Source organism: Strix aluco, chromosome 1 (genome assembly GCF_031877795.1).
Source record: "Strix aluco isolate bStrAlu1 chromosome 1, bStrAlu1.hap1, whole genome shotgun sequence".
NCBI classification, from domain to species: domain Eukaryota; kingdom Metazoa; phylum Chordata; class Aves; order Strigiformes; family Strigidae; genus Strix; species Strix aluco.
Genome location: NC_133931.1, coordinates 73,448,517 through 73,461,256, shown reverse-complemented (window position 1 = coordinate 73,461,256; position 12,740 = coordinate 73,448,517).

Here is a 12,740-nt window from a genome sequence, read left to right as displayed (position 1 = left end):
GAAAGGCAATGAGATGGTTATATGAGTGGTTTAACTTGTGCAAATTATTTATTGGTAAGGGACATAGTGTCAGAAAGTAGCAAGGCTTATTGCTCTGTATCTTTCAGAGCATGAGCTCTCCAACCAGCAACGAGGCAGAAGACCTAGTACACTGCGATACGGATCTCCTGAAGAATAATCACCAGTTTGTTACTTGTTTCTTACACATTCTTACTGTTCACTTCTACAGTCACAACTTCTTACATATTTAGGCATCATACACTCACAAGGTCCCAGTAAAGGGGGACACTGAGGCATATGTGAAAACTCAAGACTCCATCAGAGAGGGTTCCTCCCTGCAGAAAGGACACTGTGGGAGAAGGAATAAACTAATTTGGGTAACAATAAGGAAAGCAACATCAACACCCAAATCAGCAGTATAGGTTAAGAATAAGTGAGGGAAAGCCTTAATGACAAAATTATTTTGATATACAGGTGAACCCAGCAAAGAAAACTGAAGAGATCATTTTGGCAGCAACACTTCAAGTGTTGGACTATGTGAAGCCCAGAAGCAGTAGTAAGTGTGAAGGCCGGGAAGTGGATGTTTAGCTGAATGTGCAAGGTGGAAAGGCTGACTTTTAGAGAAGTTATTTATTAATTAAACTACATGAAAACAACAAAAGGATAGATTATGACCTGTGTGACTATAAGAAGGGCAGTGTGTTCAAAGAGAGAGGATAAGAAAGAGGACATCATACATTTCTTGAGTGTTAAGTGTATTTGCCTTAAGCAGGCTATCTAAAATCTCTTTTAAAGGAGTTTGATAATTTCCCAGATTTCTTTTTTGCAGTGAAATATAAATGCAACATAAAGGAGGCAAGGGTCACAGAAAGAAGTCATTCTGGGTCTTGTGGCCTTCAGACAACCACAGATTACTTCAGTGCATGGCAGCGATGGCATCACCTCTTGTTGGGCTATAGAAAAATTCTGACTGGAGTGCATGGGATAAGCTGTGGTTCAACTGGTGTTGCACCTCCTTCTTTGGCAGAAGGAGCTTGGATTCCTCAGCCTCTGGGATCACTGTACGGGACTCTTGCTGGGGTAAGCATAATCAGCTTTGTGGCTTGTGACTCTCCTGTTTTCAACATCTATATTGAAGCATCAGTGGGCACAGAAATGGCCAGCAATTCTCCTTGGTAAAGGATACTTTTCCCTTTTCCTCATGTCAGGTAGCCTTAGGATGCATTCAAGTAACATTTTGTACCCTTAGGATGACTAAAATATTGATACAGTGCTACCAGAATTGATGAGGGCAAGGACCAGAACAAGTTGGAGGCTGGAGACAAGATGCCAAAGAGTCTTTAAACCCCAGCAAGAAAGCGCAGAGAGCCCTCTCATCTCAAGGGGGTTGAATATTGTGGAGATGGCTGCACTGTGTTGTATGTTGCACAAGACCTTGGTAAGAAATGTTTCAGTCATCAGCTGGGAGGATTTTGCAAATGTCTATCTCCCCTAAGCAAGCAGAAATTAGAGCAGGATTACGTTGGCAGTTCTGAACACTCAACAAAATGTGCAGTTGGTTGTTTCCCTTGTAGTCAGGAATCTCACAAATATCACTGACAGAACCTTTGGTTAAACTTGGGATTGTTTTCTCCTATGTCAGTCACTCTTTGTCCACACTGATGAAGTTATTCTCTCTTAATAAACCATCTGGGTCAGCAGATACAGGCAAAGTTTAATGCAATTTATCCCCAGCTGACAAAACTGATCAGAGGAAATAGGAAGATGAGAGTCAAATAGCTCTGTGGTCTCCCCAGTCAGACTGTTAGCAGCTTAACTTTCTCCTTGGCAGTGAAAAGGGTGTAATTGTGGAGAGAAAGCTGGCTTACTGCAATGCAGAAAATGTATATGTTTTCTGCATATAAGGACCACAATTTGCAGGAAACTAAAAAATCTTTACAGAAGGTATATTGTTTCTGACAACATTGCCATCGTTACAGTATTCGGGGGTAGTTTTCTTGCAAAGTCAGAATACAAAGAGAATAAAAGTCCTTGAGAAATGTTTCTAGCTCCAGGTAGGTAGTGGTTGGCTTTCTATTTGATCAGCTTAGTTTCCAGTTACTCATTGTCCTATGTTTCTGTTAATTTTTTTTGGCAACAGGAATTCATTGCACATGATCTATAAATTTCCATGTGTGGTCTCTGACGCCAGAGTGTTGACCTAGGAGTAAGAATAGACTCCTCGGAGCAGACCTGTGACAACACACAATTTCCCAACTAGTATCACTGTGTTCCCTTTCTGTGCTTCCTTCCTGGGATCCAGAAATAGGTAATCACATACAGGCCCAATGGGTTAAACTACTAATTTTGTAATGACAGCTTAATATCTAATACAGAAACTACTGCTAGCAAGTAAGGAAGATAAATAAGCTGATGGTCTTTCCTATTTCATGCAGAAAAATTTCTGACTAGGTTCTATGATTACTGGCACAGACAAATGTAGACTTCAAAAAGGAGAACTTGAATATAAAAGTCATCAGAAAACTGTTAAAGGGAGAAGATAAAATATTGGAGGGGGGAAGAGAGGGATGGGACACACACACAATATTATGGAATCCAGTCTGGGAAATCCAAGTAATTAGAACTGCTTTGGAATTTCTTGATGAGGAAACTAAAACCAGCACTCTTTGGAAAAGCAGTCAGTCTTGGTGACCCTCCCGGAAAAAACAAAAGAGATTTTTTAAAATCTGTTTCTATGTTTTCAAACAAAATTTACATTTTTAAAGTTTCAAAAATAGATTAGTTTTGAAATTCTGATAAAAAAGAAAGAATTAAGAATCTGGAAAAAATCAAAATCAAGATTTTCATTTTCAAAGGTTTGAAGCTTTTTAATTTCTTTGTACTAATTAAGACCCTGGGACCATTCTAATACCTCAAAGGTATTAATGGGACAGAAAATTCACTTTCTGTCAAGTTATGGAGGTGATAGATTGGAAAGCCAAGCCAATCTTGATATAGGGACTTAATGGAATATGAATTGCCCATGTAAAGGAATAATTATTATCTACAGTTTGCGTATTGATGTATCTTTGTTGGGAATTTCAGACCTTTAAAAACTGAAGTTATTAAAAAAAAAAAGGTCAAATTTAGAAGTCTATATTCACTGGACTGCAGCTATTGAAATCCAGTAGCAAAATCAAGTGAGCCAAAGAATTCCGTAAATCCTCTCTGTTTAGACGGAGACAATATGGAAAATTATAGGTAGCACTAGTGCTTCAAAAAGAGTATAAGATGCTACTGCTAATACTCATACTCAAGGTAAGAGTTCAAGAACTCTCTCAGAAAAAGGGAGTTTAAACCAGATTGCTCTGACATAATGTTTTTGGACTATGTAAATGGATGTATAATTTTTGAATAGGTGATGGATTAAATTTTGTAGCCAATTATATCTACTCAGCTCTGTTGTCTTGGCAGATAAGCAGAAAACAGAACTTGAGTTTCAATTACTACTCCTTTATTCTGATATCACAAGATTTTCTTACACTTTATGAGCTACAGGTTTAAGTTGAAATTTGACCTCACAGCACAAACTGATGAAGAGAATTTCTTCCTTCTGCTTTGAACCACATTAGACATCTTTGCAATTTGGAGCTGTAAATGCATTTCAGAGTAGACTGTAGTACCATTAGATACAGAATTGTTTATATAACACTTAGTCATGGTTACTTATCGAGAGCCCGATGTTGAATCAGACTGAAGGATGATTGCTTTCAGTATGACTACAGTACAAAATGTCACTTTGCTACAGCAACGAGGAAAAGAGGCAATCTTTGCTTGTTCCTATTATAAAATGTGAATACAGACTTGAGTGCACTGATATCAGAAAATTTCTGGCTGTCATTAAAGTCTACGTTCTTCTTAAGTGGATTTTCCACTATAGATCCTTTTCTGGGATGTTTTGACTTTGTAGCAAATCATAGCAAATGACTTCTTAAAAAATACATGATCCTTAAGAGCAGCCTTGTCAACATTTCAAATGTGGCAACCAACCAGTTCAGGTCTCTTAATTGAGAGGACTGTGGTTGCAGGATAACTGCCTTGTGGCATGTGTTTTCAAAGTCTTTACTTATACTTGGCAGAAATTGCATTATCCACAGCTTTGGAAAGAACTTCTGGCTGAAGTTTCTGGCTGTGATAAACCTCATGAATATAGTTATGCCCAGAGGGTAATTGGAGTTGAAGGAGACCATGAGACTCTGGAGATTTTTATTTTTTTTAAACTGATGACAGTATTCTCTATCTGTCACCTCCGAAGTTTTAAAGTTTGTGTATAAGGCTACAAAATATCCCTGCCATCTAAAATGTATGTCTTCTAGATTATAATGGACTGATTGCTGCTGACCTGTCAGCTGGAGTAGTTGCAACTGCTACAATTTCATTGTATGTTTAAACAAGGGGTTTAGTATTTAATTGTAGACCAGTTGCAGCTCAATACAATATGCCAATGACTATTTGAGCACGTAACTGTTTGCCCAAATGTTCATACAGCACAGCTGAAATGCAAAAATAAACAAACCAAACTCAGTCCAACCAAACAAAATAATTCTAGAATAAGGTCCTGAAAACTTTCCCAGGGACTGTGGGTGATTTCACACCGCAAGTATACTGCACGTTTGATTAACTTCTCATCGAGGAGGCTTCTGAAAAGCAGACCTGATGCCACACCTCACAGAGGTGGCAAGACATCTCAAATTGTCCAGACATCACCTGGAGGAGCACCCAGTAGAGACAAACTAGAGTGCTTAGGCAAGGCTTTATGAAGCTGAAAGGCAGCTGTCATTGAGTGGCACTCTCTCTGTTTATGTTGTAGATCATATTTTGGCCAGGGACAATCAGGTGACCAAATTTTGCTGTGAGTGTATATGAGTAGCTCCCAAAAACCTGAGGAAAGCAGAGAATGTTTGTCTGAAGGAAGGGCTTAACTGGTGCCTATAGAGCATGACAAATCTAGCTCAGCACACGTAATCATGGGTCAGCATAAATGAATATTGTTGTTTGCACTTAATGCCTAATGTGCCAGCAAATGATCTGCATGCATAAAAACACCTTTGTCAACAGGCATCAATGGCACATGGGGCTTAGCATTGTATAGGTAAGTAAGGCAGAGATAGTTCTTGCCTTGAGGAGTTAAAGAATTTGATAATGCATTTTCTTTGCGTGATAGCCAAAAATCAAGTAACTACAGCTGCCCTCATTGTAACAGGAGAGCCCAGGAAAACACTTATGGGATGTGGAGCAGTGACAGGATGGTTCAATCAGCTTACAGGTTACAACAGCACCTTTACCTGATGTAGTAGGGAATATTGCAGGGTCCACATGCAAAGCGGTCAGGATGGTGGCTCTAGATACCACTGGTCATGGATACAGCTCTGCTATTTTAATGCTTCGCTGTCACATGTAGATCCATGTGTTCGCTTTGCCACTAACGTGGCAATCACTGCTGCATTGATATCCTAGTCTGTTGCAATATGGCACATCAGAAAACCAGTTCTTAATGCATTTGAAGTGTTCTGTTGATGCTTTATAGCATCCATTTGTATTAAAAGGAAATGGAATGCATTTTGAAGACTTAAATGCCTTCCAGAATGCCTAATATAGATTATATCTGCTTCATTAGTTTTATAATCCAATATTATTTTCTTATCAAGTAATGATCTGTAGTTGTTTAAATGAACTTATTTCCTACAAAAAAAGCACACATTAATTATATCACTGTCCTTGAATACCTCCAGTTGGGACAATACCATATTAATTTTTCCATTTATTTTGTGGGGGATTAACCAGAGCCTGCTGTAGTCCACTGGGTTATGCCCCTCTCCCTCCCTGACTCCTGCACAGTGTTTGCATTCTGGAATCCTGACGGTATTCAAAGTACTATTAAAAGTTCATTCCCCTGGACTAAAGATCCCCCAGCAAAAACTTTCAGGACTTTTGCATTCAAGATATTCAGGCCTGATGACTTTTTCCTAGTTTCTCTCTTACTGAATACTGCTTAGCGGAGTGGTTAAAAACTTAGTTTTCTCTTATGAAATGAGTATCTCGTTCTGCTTCTTTCCAAATGCAGAACAGAAATATTGATGCTATGCTTCTGTCTTTTCTCCATCGACAGTTTGACTGCTAATGAGCTACCCTATTGCAAGGATTAATGTATAGTATATGCAAATTTCTTCTTAACATTCGTAGCTCTGCCAGTCATCATTTCTCTTTCTACCATCATCTTTGTTTTCATTTGACATTTATCACCTTACAGATTTCATTTTACCACTAAAAAAATTAGGAGCTTTTAGCCAAAGTTATCTTCTTTCCTTGTTGGAAAATCAGGAAACCCGATTATTTAATGAACAGCTCTCACAGAACTCCAAGTTTTCATTCACAGTTTTCTCTCTAAACTTTCCATGTGACTTTTTTTCCTCTTTCAATTTTTTCAGACTTAAATAACAAAAATAATATTACATGGAGCTCTTCTCCCTGCATATATAAGCTGGTTATGATCACAGTGATTTAATATATTTTTATCTGTCATTAAAAGGTTCAAAAGTTAGAAACAAAAGTTAGAAAGTGTTAGAGAGTTATAGGGGCAAACAGGGATTCAGTTACAGTGAACATCCAAAAAAGTCATGTTTATAAATAATGAACATGGCAAGGTTCTTGAACAAATTCCTGTTCTTAACTACTATGAGATTTATTGGGCAAAATGTAAAATTGTAAAAATGTCAGTAATCACAGTGTAATTTTTCTGAATATGGCTCCACATACATGCTGTCTATCATAAATGTTATAACTAGCCATTTTTCAGGCCAGTCAATTTGCAAGCCTGCCAGTTAGATTCATACATTTTGTAACCCTATTGACTTGAGGAGAAGGTGAATTAGAGAAGTAAAAGCTTAAAAGGTGCACGGAGTATCAGTGTGTCCTTGCAGAATAGTAGACTTGCTTTTAATGGTCCTTACTTGCTGACAGAAGAGGGCATGGTTAAAGCATGCTGAAAGCAAGTTTCTGTTTCTGTGTACCAGTCCTGTATGAGTTAGACCTGCACTGTGCTGATGCAGCCAATTAAAGCTTGATGCTCTTGCATTCACTTGAAAAATGCCACTGCAGAGCTTATCACCAAGGTAAAGCTTTTGCTTCTGTGCACTGAATGAGAGAACACCCTGTTGGACCCAGCCTGTTGGGTATAGCCCAGGTTTGCCCATGCAGAAAGTCACGTGTACTAGGGAAGGCCACTGATCTCATTCCTCTGCCCAGGGAACTCTGGACATATAAGTCCTCGTGTTTGAGCTCTATACCTACCTGATTCAAATCCTAGAATCTCATTCAGAATATTTCACATTTAATCCAAAATGTTTTTATTTTTATCACTTGTTCATAACAGTACTTCAGTAACACTTCTCATTAGTATTCTTATTCCATTGGTAATCTCCTTATTTGTAAATAATCTATAAAAGGGATGTAAAAAAGCCTTTTGCAAGTTTTCTTCTTATGATGTAGAGCCCTAGCAATTTTGGGTAGGTTAGATTAGTCTAGAAAGCCTCTTTCTCCTAGAAATTTGGAATCCTACAACTCCTTTTCCTATTAATCTGGAAATGTCTTCAGACATCCTACTCTTCTAGCCACCTAAGGAAACCCTAAGAAAAATTTTTAATCTACTCTGAAAAATCTGTCAAATGGTAAAATGGCATCTGGGAATCCTGCTCCAGTGGGTGACCCATGATTACAGCAGGCAGCTGTGGCTGCCTCCTGTCTTCTTTGGTTTTCTACTGAGGAAGACTTGGGTCAAGTGTAGATTCCTTGCTTCAGAGCCGCCAGACAAGAAATCTGAATCAAGACCTGTATTGGTCAGCTGAACTACAGTCATGGAGGGCAGGGAGCTCACCTACCAGCAGCCAGTGTGCTTCCAGGCCACTACATGCTCCCAAGCCTGATCACTTGTTATCTAAGCAAACCCAGGCTCTCTGCACCTGCCGCTCCTTCTGTCATCTCCTGTTTTTTATTGCCGCCTCCCTCCCTCCCTCCCTCCCTCCCTCCCTCCCTCCCTTCTCTTACTCTTCCCTAGCTTTTGGCTGCTGGCAGAGGTAATTGCCACATCTTGCCTTCAACTGGAAGAGAAAAAACATCTTGTGGGGATGTTGGTGCAGCAGGTGGGAAGCATGCATGGGACACCAGCCAGCTCACACACACAACTCTCTGGGGAGGGAGGGAGGGAGAGAGGAGCATGGCATGTACTCTGGCTTCTTGACAGGCTTCAAGCTATCTCTTGACTCTATTTCTTGCTTTGAAAACCCTCTCCATTTCTGAATTTTTCAAGTGAACACTTCTGCAGTTTGAAATTCTTGAGGAAAAGTGGTTTCCTTGGCTTCTGGGCAAGCTAGGCAACTCAGTCTGTCCCCATTTTAGAGGTAGAGTTTAATAAATTGGCTCATAAGCTGATTGCTTTTGTACCTTTCATTCTGTCTGCACACTCATTCAAATTGTCCAAACAGAAAATCAGCACCTCTGACCACCAGACTGGGAATCCTTACTCTGTTTCACCTACCTTTGACCACAATGACTGCCCAAAACATATTTATTACCAAGTTGGTAATAATCTGCTGACTTTTGATCCCTCCTCCCATCCATGAAGTTTAGGATTGGGCTTTTCAGCTTGTGGCTCTCGGAGGTGGTGTTCACCTCTTCATATGACCCAAGGAACATCTCTCAGGGACGAGGATGCTTGTTCTCACTGTGTTTCCATGGCTGCCAGAGCAGATTGAAGGCCATCTTACTGCCGTAATGCAAAAAAAGCAGCCTTACATCCTGGGCGCTAGATGCTCCAGAAAGCACAAGGCTGGAGAAATACCCATGCACAATAAAGGATATTTCCTATCTGTGACAGCCGTTGAGATCTTCTTTGGCTTTTGGATGAATATTACCCTAACTTTACTGAAATACTAACCAGCTCTGTCACTTACTACATTTAACCATAGATGAGGGTGGAGTCTCCCACTGAGTGTTCTTTATTCATTTACTCTGCATGAAGCTGGCAAACCAAGCAGAAGGTTGCTGTCTTTTGCCCTTCTCCCTCTCTTTTTTCCTCCATTATCTTGCAGGCTTGTATTGCAAGAACAGTACACTGTGACCTGAATTTAAAAACTGTCAGTATAAGCACCCTCATCCTGTCCCTTCTCATTTTAGCACTTCCCACTGACCTGATGATTGCATTCTGAGGGTGTACTTGGCCAAGGATATTCCAGGCTAGTATATGGAACGAAGCTTGAACCTTCTGTATCTACAATCCTTGAGTATTTGAGGAAAAAGCCTTTCATCTTGAAAGCTAGAGAGACTAAATAAACGTCTTTAAGCTATTTAATCAGCAGAGAGGGGATGTTGTGGATTGCTGGGTTACACAGAACTGCTGGAAGAGGCAGCTTTAGGACAGGAGTGAGTAATATTAGTGCACTCATGAATTGATGTTGAAACCAGATACAACTAAAATGATCTCCAGGGTATTCTTCCTGATCCTTTTTATTACTTTGTTGTCGAAATTGTTTTCTAATATTATTTATTGTCTCACATATCACGGTCCCATCTCTTGAAGAAAAAAGGCTGCCCAGTCTTTCATCTTCTTCTGGTTGTATTTCTTTGCTTCATTACACATTTGTTTTTATGAAGTATTTGATCATATTTTCCACAAATTATTTAAGCTTTGGGTATCTTTCTAAAAGATATTTTTTAGTTCAGCCAAGAAGTTATGGGCCTAAGGCCCATCTCTACAATGACAGAAATCAGACAAGTTAACTATTATGATGGATGTTGAGTGGGCCATAATAATGTATAAATATACTGCTGACCTTATTATAGGGTAGTCACTGTATGAGTACATTGATTAAGTCTAAAAAGAGGCTGTAAGGAAACAATGACTCAAGATAAGCCATTCCACAGGAATAGGATAATAGGAGACCAACTGGCTCCGAGAGCACTGGCGTGATTTCCTGCTGAGACTATTGGACTGGTTTTGTCTAGAAAGGCAACAGCCCAAGAACTGACAAAAACAAAAGGAGTCCCTCTTTCCAGAGAGGAGCTGGTTATTGGAGAGGGAAATCATACTGATCTCAAGACCTGCAAGGCCCCATATGTAGAAAGAAGGACTGCTATGAGCAGATGGTAAGGTGAACATAACTATAGTATGAACTATGTTTAAAATAAATGCACATGCACTTTTTGCTGGCTTTAAAACAATTTTCAGGGTTTCTTTTTATTCTGTCGTAGCTAAGGGACCATTATGCAGGTCTAATTTGCTCTGACCTATAAGCAGATTCTTTGGTTTTCTATCCCCGCCTTTAGTAAATCTTGTTTGCAATGAAGCTTCTGGGGTTATTATCTGCAGTGCACCAGCAAATGGACAGAGTTTCTGGAACAGCGGCACTGGGATGTGACTCCCATGGTGATCTGTGGCCACATTAGTGGCATGATTGTCTTCCTCTCCTGTCACTGTTTCCCAGGAAATTTGTCACCTCCCTTTCACGACTGCTTATATATACTTAAAGTTGTCCACATACACCCCATGTAAACTGACATTTCTCAAATATTAGGGAACTTAACCCACAAGGACCATGTGTTTCTGAACTGCGGTTGTCCCTTGTGGATGTTTGCATCAGTATTTAGTGGCAAAACAAGTTTGAGTTTTGAAGAAGCTCTGTTAGTACAATTCATTTTTAACTGTGCAGCCTGGAAGCTGTCACCTCAATCTCCTGCTAAGCTCCACATAAAAGACAATCTATTTCTATACATAAGATAAAAATCTGGAAGTTGAAATATTTTATCTGGTTCCTCTTTTTGTATGATAATTCCTCTGTCATGTTGCTTTACTTACCACCAAATGTTATCCAGGTAACACAAGTACTTAATTACACATTTACTGCAGTTATACATGGTATAATGACATTTCGGGCATATGTGCTCCTTACATTAAAGCTTGACACCTGATAACCTCCCCTATATAGGTGTGTGCACATGGGTGTTGTTTACCTTGTTACAAGCTGTGGAGGAGGCATTATTGTAATCACGAGGATGTCTAAAGGGGTCCTGATGGTAGAACTACAATCTGCATCTGCTTCTTTGACAAGCTTTGATCAGGCACAAAATCTGGAGTTGCTTCTTTTGCCCAATTGCTAGGAGAAAGGCCAGGCACTGGTCCCTGCTCTACACCATGCACATACCCTAGACTCGTCTCAGTTTTCACATCTGCAACCTCCCCCTCAATGCAATGTACCCATTCCTGTAGTAGCAATACAGAAGACTAAAAAAAAAACCACTCTGCACCTCAGAGCCCAGCTGGAGAGAAAAATACCAGGTGTCTCTGCAACAGTAATCACTGTGAAAGGAAAGAGGGGCTTCACAAAATGTCACTTTATTAGTTACTGTTCAAAGCAGAAAACAATTGCAAGCCTAGAACTATCTCTTGGTTTTATGCTAGGAATATAGAGAACCTTGAATGCCTGAAGTCTGGGGACTAGTACATGTCTGGGAGCTTTTCAGGAATCCTGTTTAATTACAGTTGTGTTGTGATAGTCTCTGACTGGTAATTTTTAATAGTCAGCAAATTCTATCCCATCCTTCTAATGCTTTTATTAAAACTCTCACTCAAAGAAGCAAAAATACCAAGAAAAAAAATGCTAAAATTCAGAGCGTGCATATACCCTTCCAAATGTACAGTTATACTGCAATGTTCTTTTTCTGCTATTTTGACAGCAACAGCAGAAAAGGAACGTAAAAGTTGATTTAGCTTTCCAACAATTGTATAACTGCCCTGAAAAATGGCCTTGCAATTTCCTCAAAGAACAGATGGATGATTTCAGTGCAGTTTCCTCGGCAAGTAAGCATGTCCTCTTAGTTATTCTGCTATAATCTGGCTTTTGTGGAACTGTATTGCCTACACCAGACTTGCTCACTTAGCTAGGATTGTCCATAGTGCCATTGTCTATTGGATGAATATTATAGGTTTTTTACTGCCAGAATTCTTCCCTATTTCTACCATGGCCAATCTGGCCATATAGCCATTCATGTGCCTCATGTTTTTACATTGTGCCTGTAATTAAGATGAAGGTTGGTCTGCTTCATTTTTAAGATATCCCAAGGAAAACCATAAACCCATGTATCTGCATACCTGATACGATGTGCTGTCTTCTAACTCCTCTACAAGGCCCCCACCTGGACCCTTGGCCTTTCCATACTTTTGTTTTATTCTAAAGCCTTCTTGCATGCAAAGTGGCCTTGCTATAGTTTATTCTCATGATAAGGCAGAAATGAGGGGCTCATATCATCATACATGTTTGTCAAATACCTTTCCACAATATGGCACTTTCTCTTTTACCAAATGCCTGGGTCTTGCAAAGCTCTAGGAGAAATTAACACACACACACGCAGAGTCTGGCTATGGTGCCCAGGGATTCCCAGCTACATACATGCAGTATGGAGAAATAGGCCCTGTAGTCACCCCATTTAAGCTATGTCAGGCTGTGCCAGGTACATAGCCAAGAATTCCTCAGAGAAAAAACTTCTTCCATGCTCAGCACTTTAGAAGTCTGCATAGGCAAAAGATCTTCTGAGCTCTTTTTGAATTCCCACACCAAGGTTCTCTACTGCAATGTCTCTTTGCCCTTAGCTTCACCTGCAGGATTCTTGGTGGCAAAGATGTACTTCATCAGGTATGTCACATGGTTGTC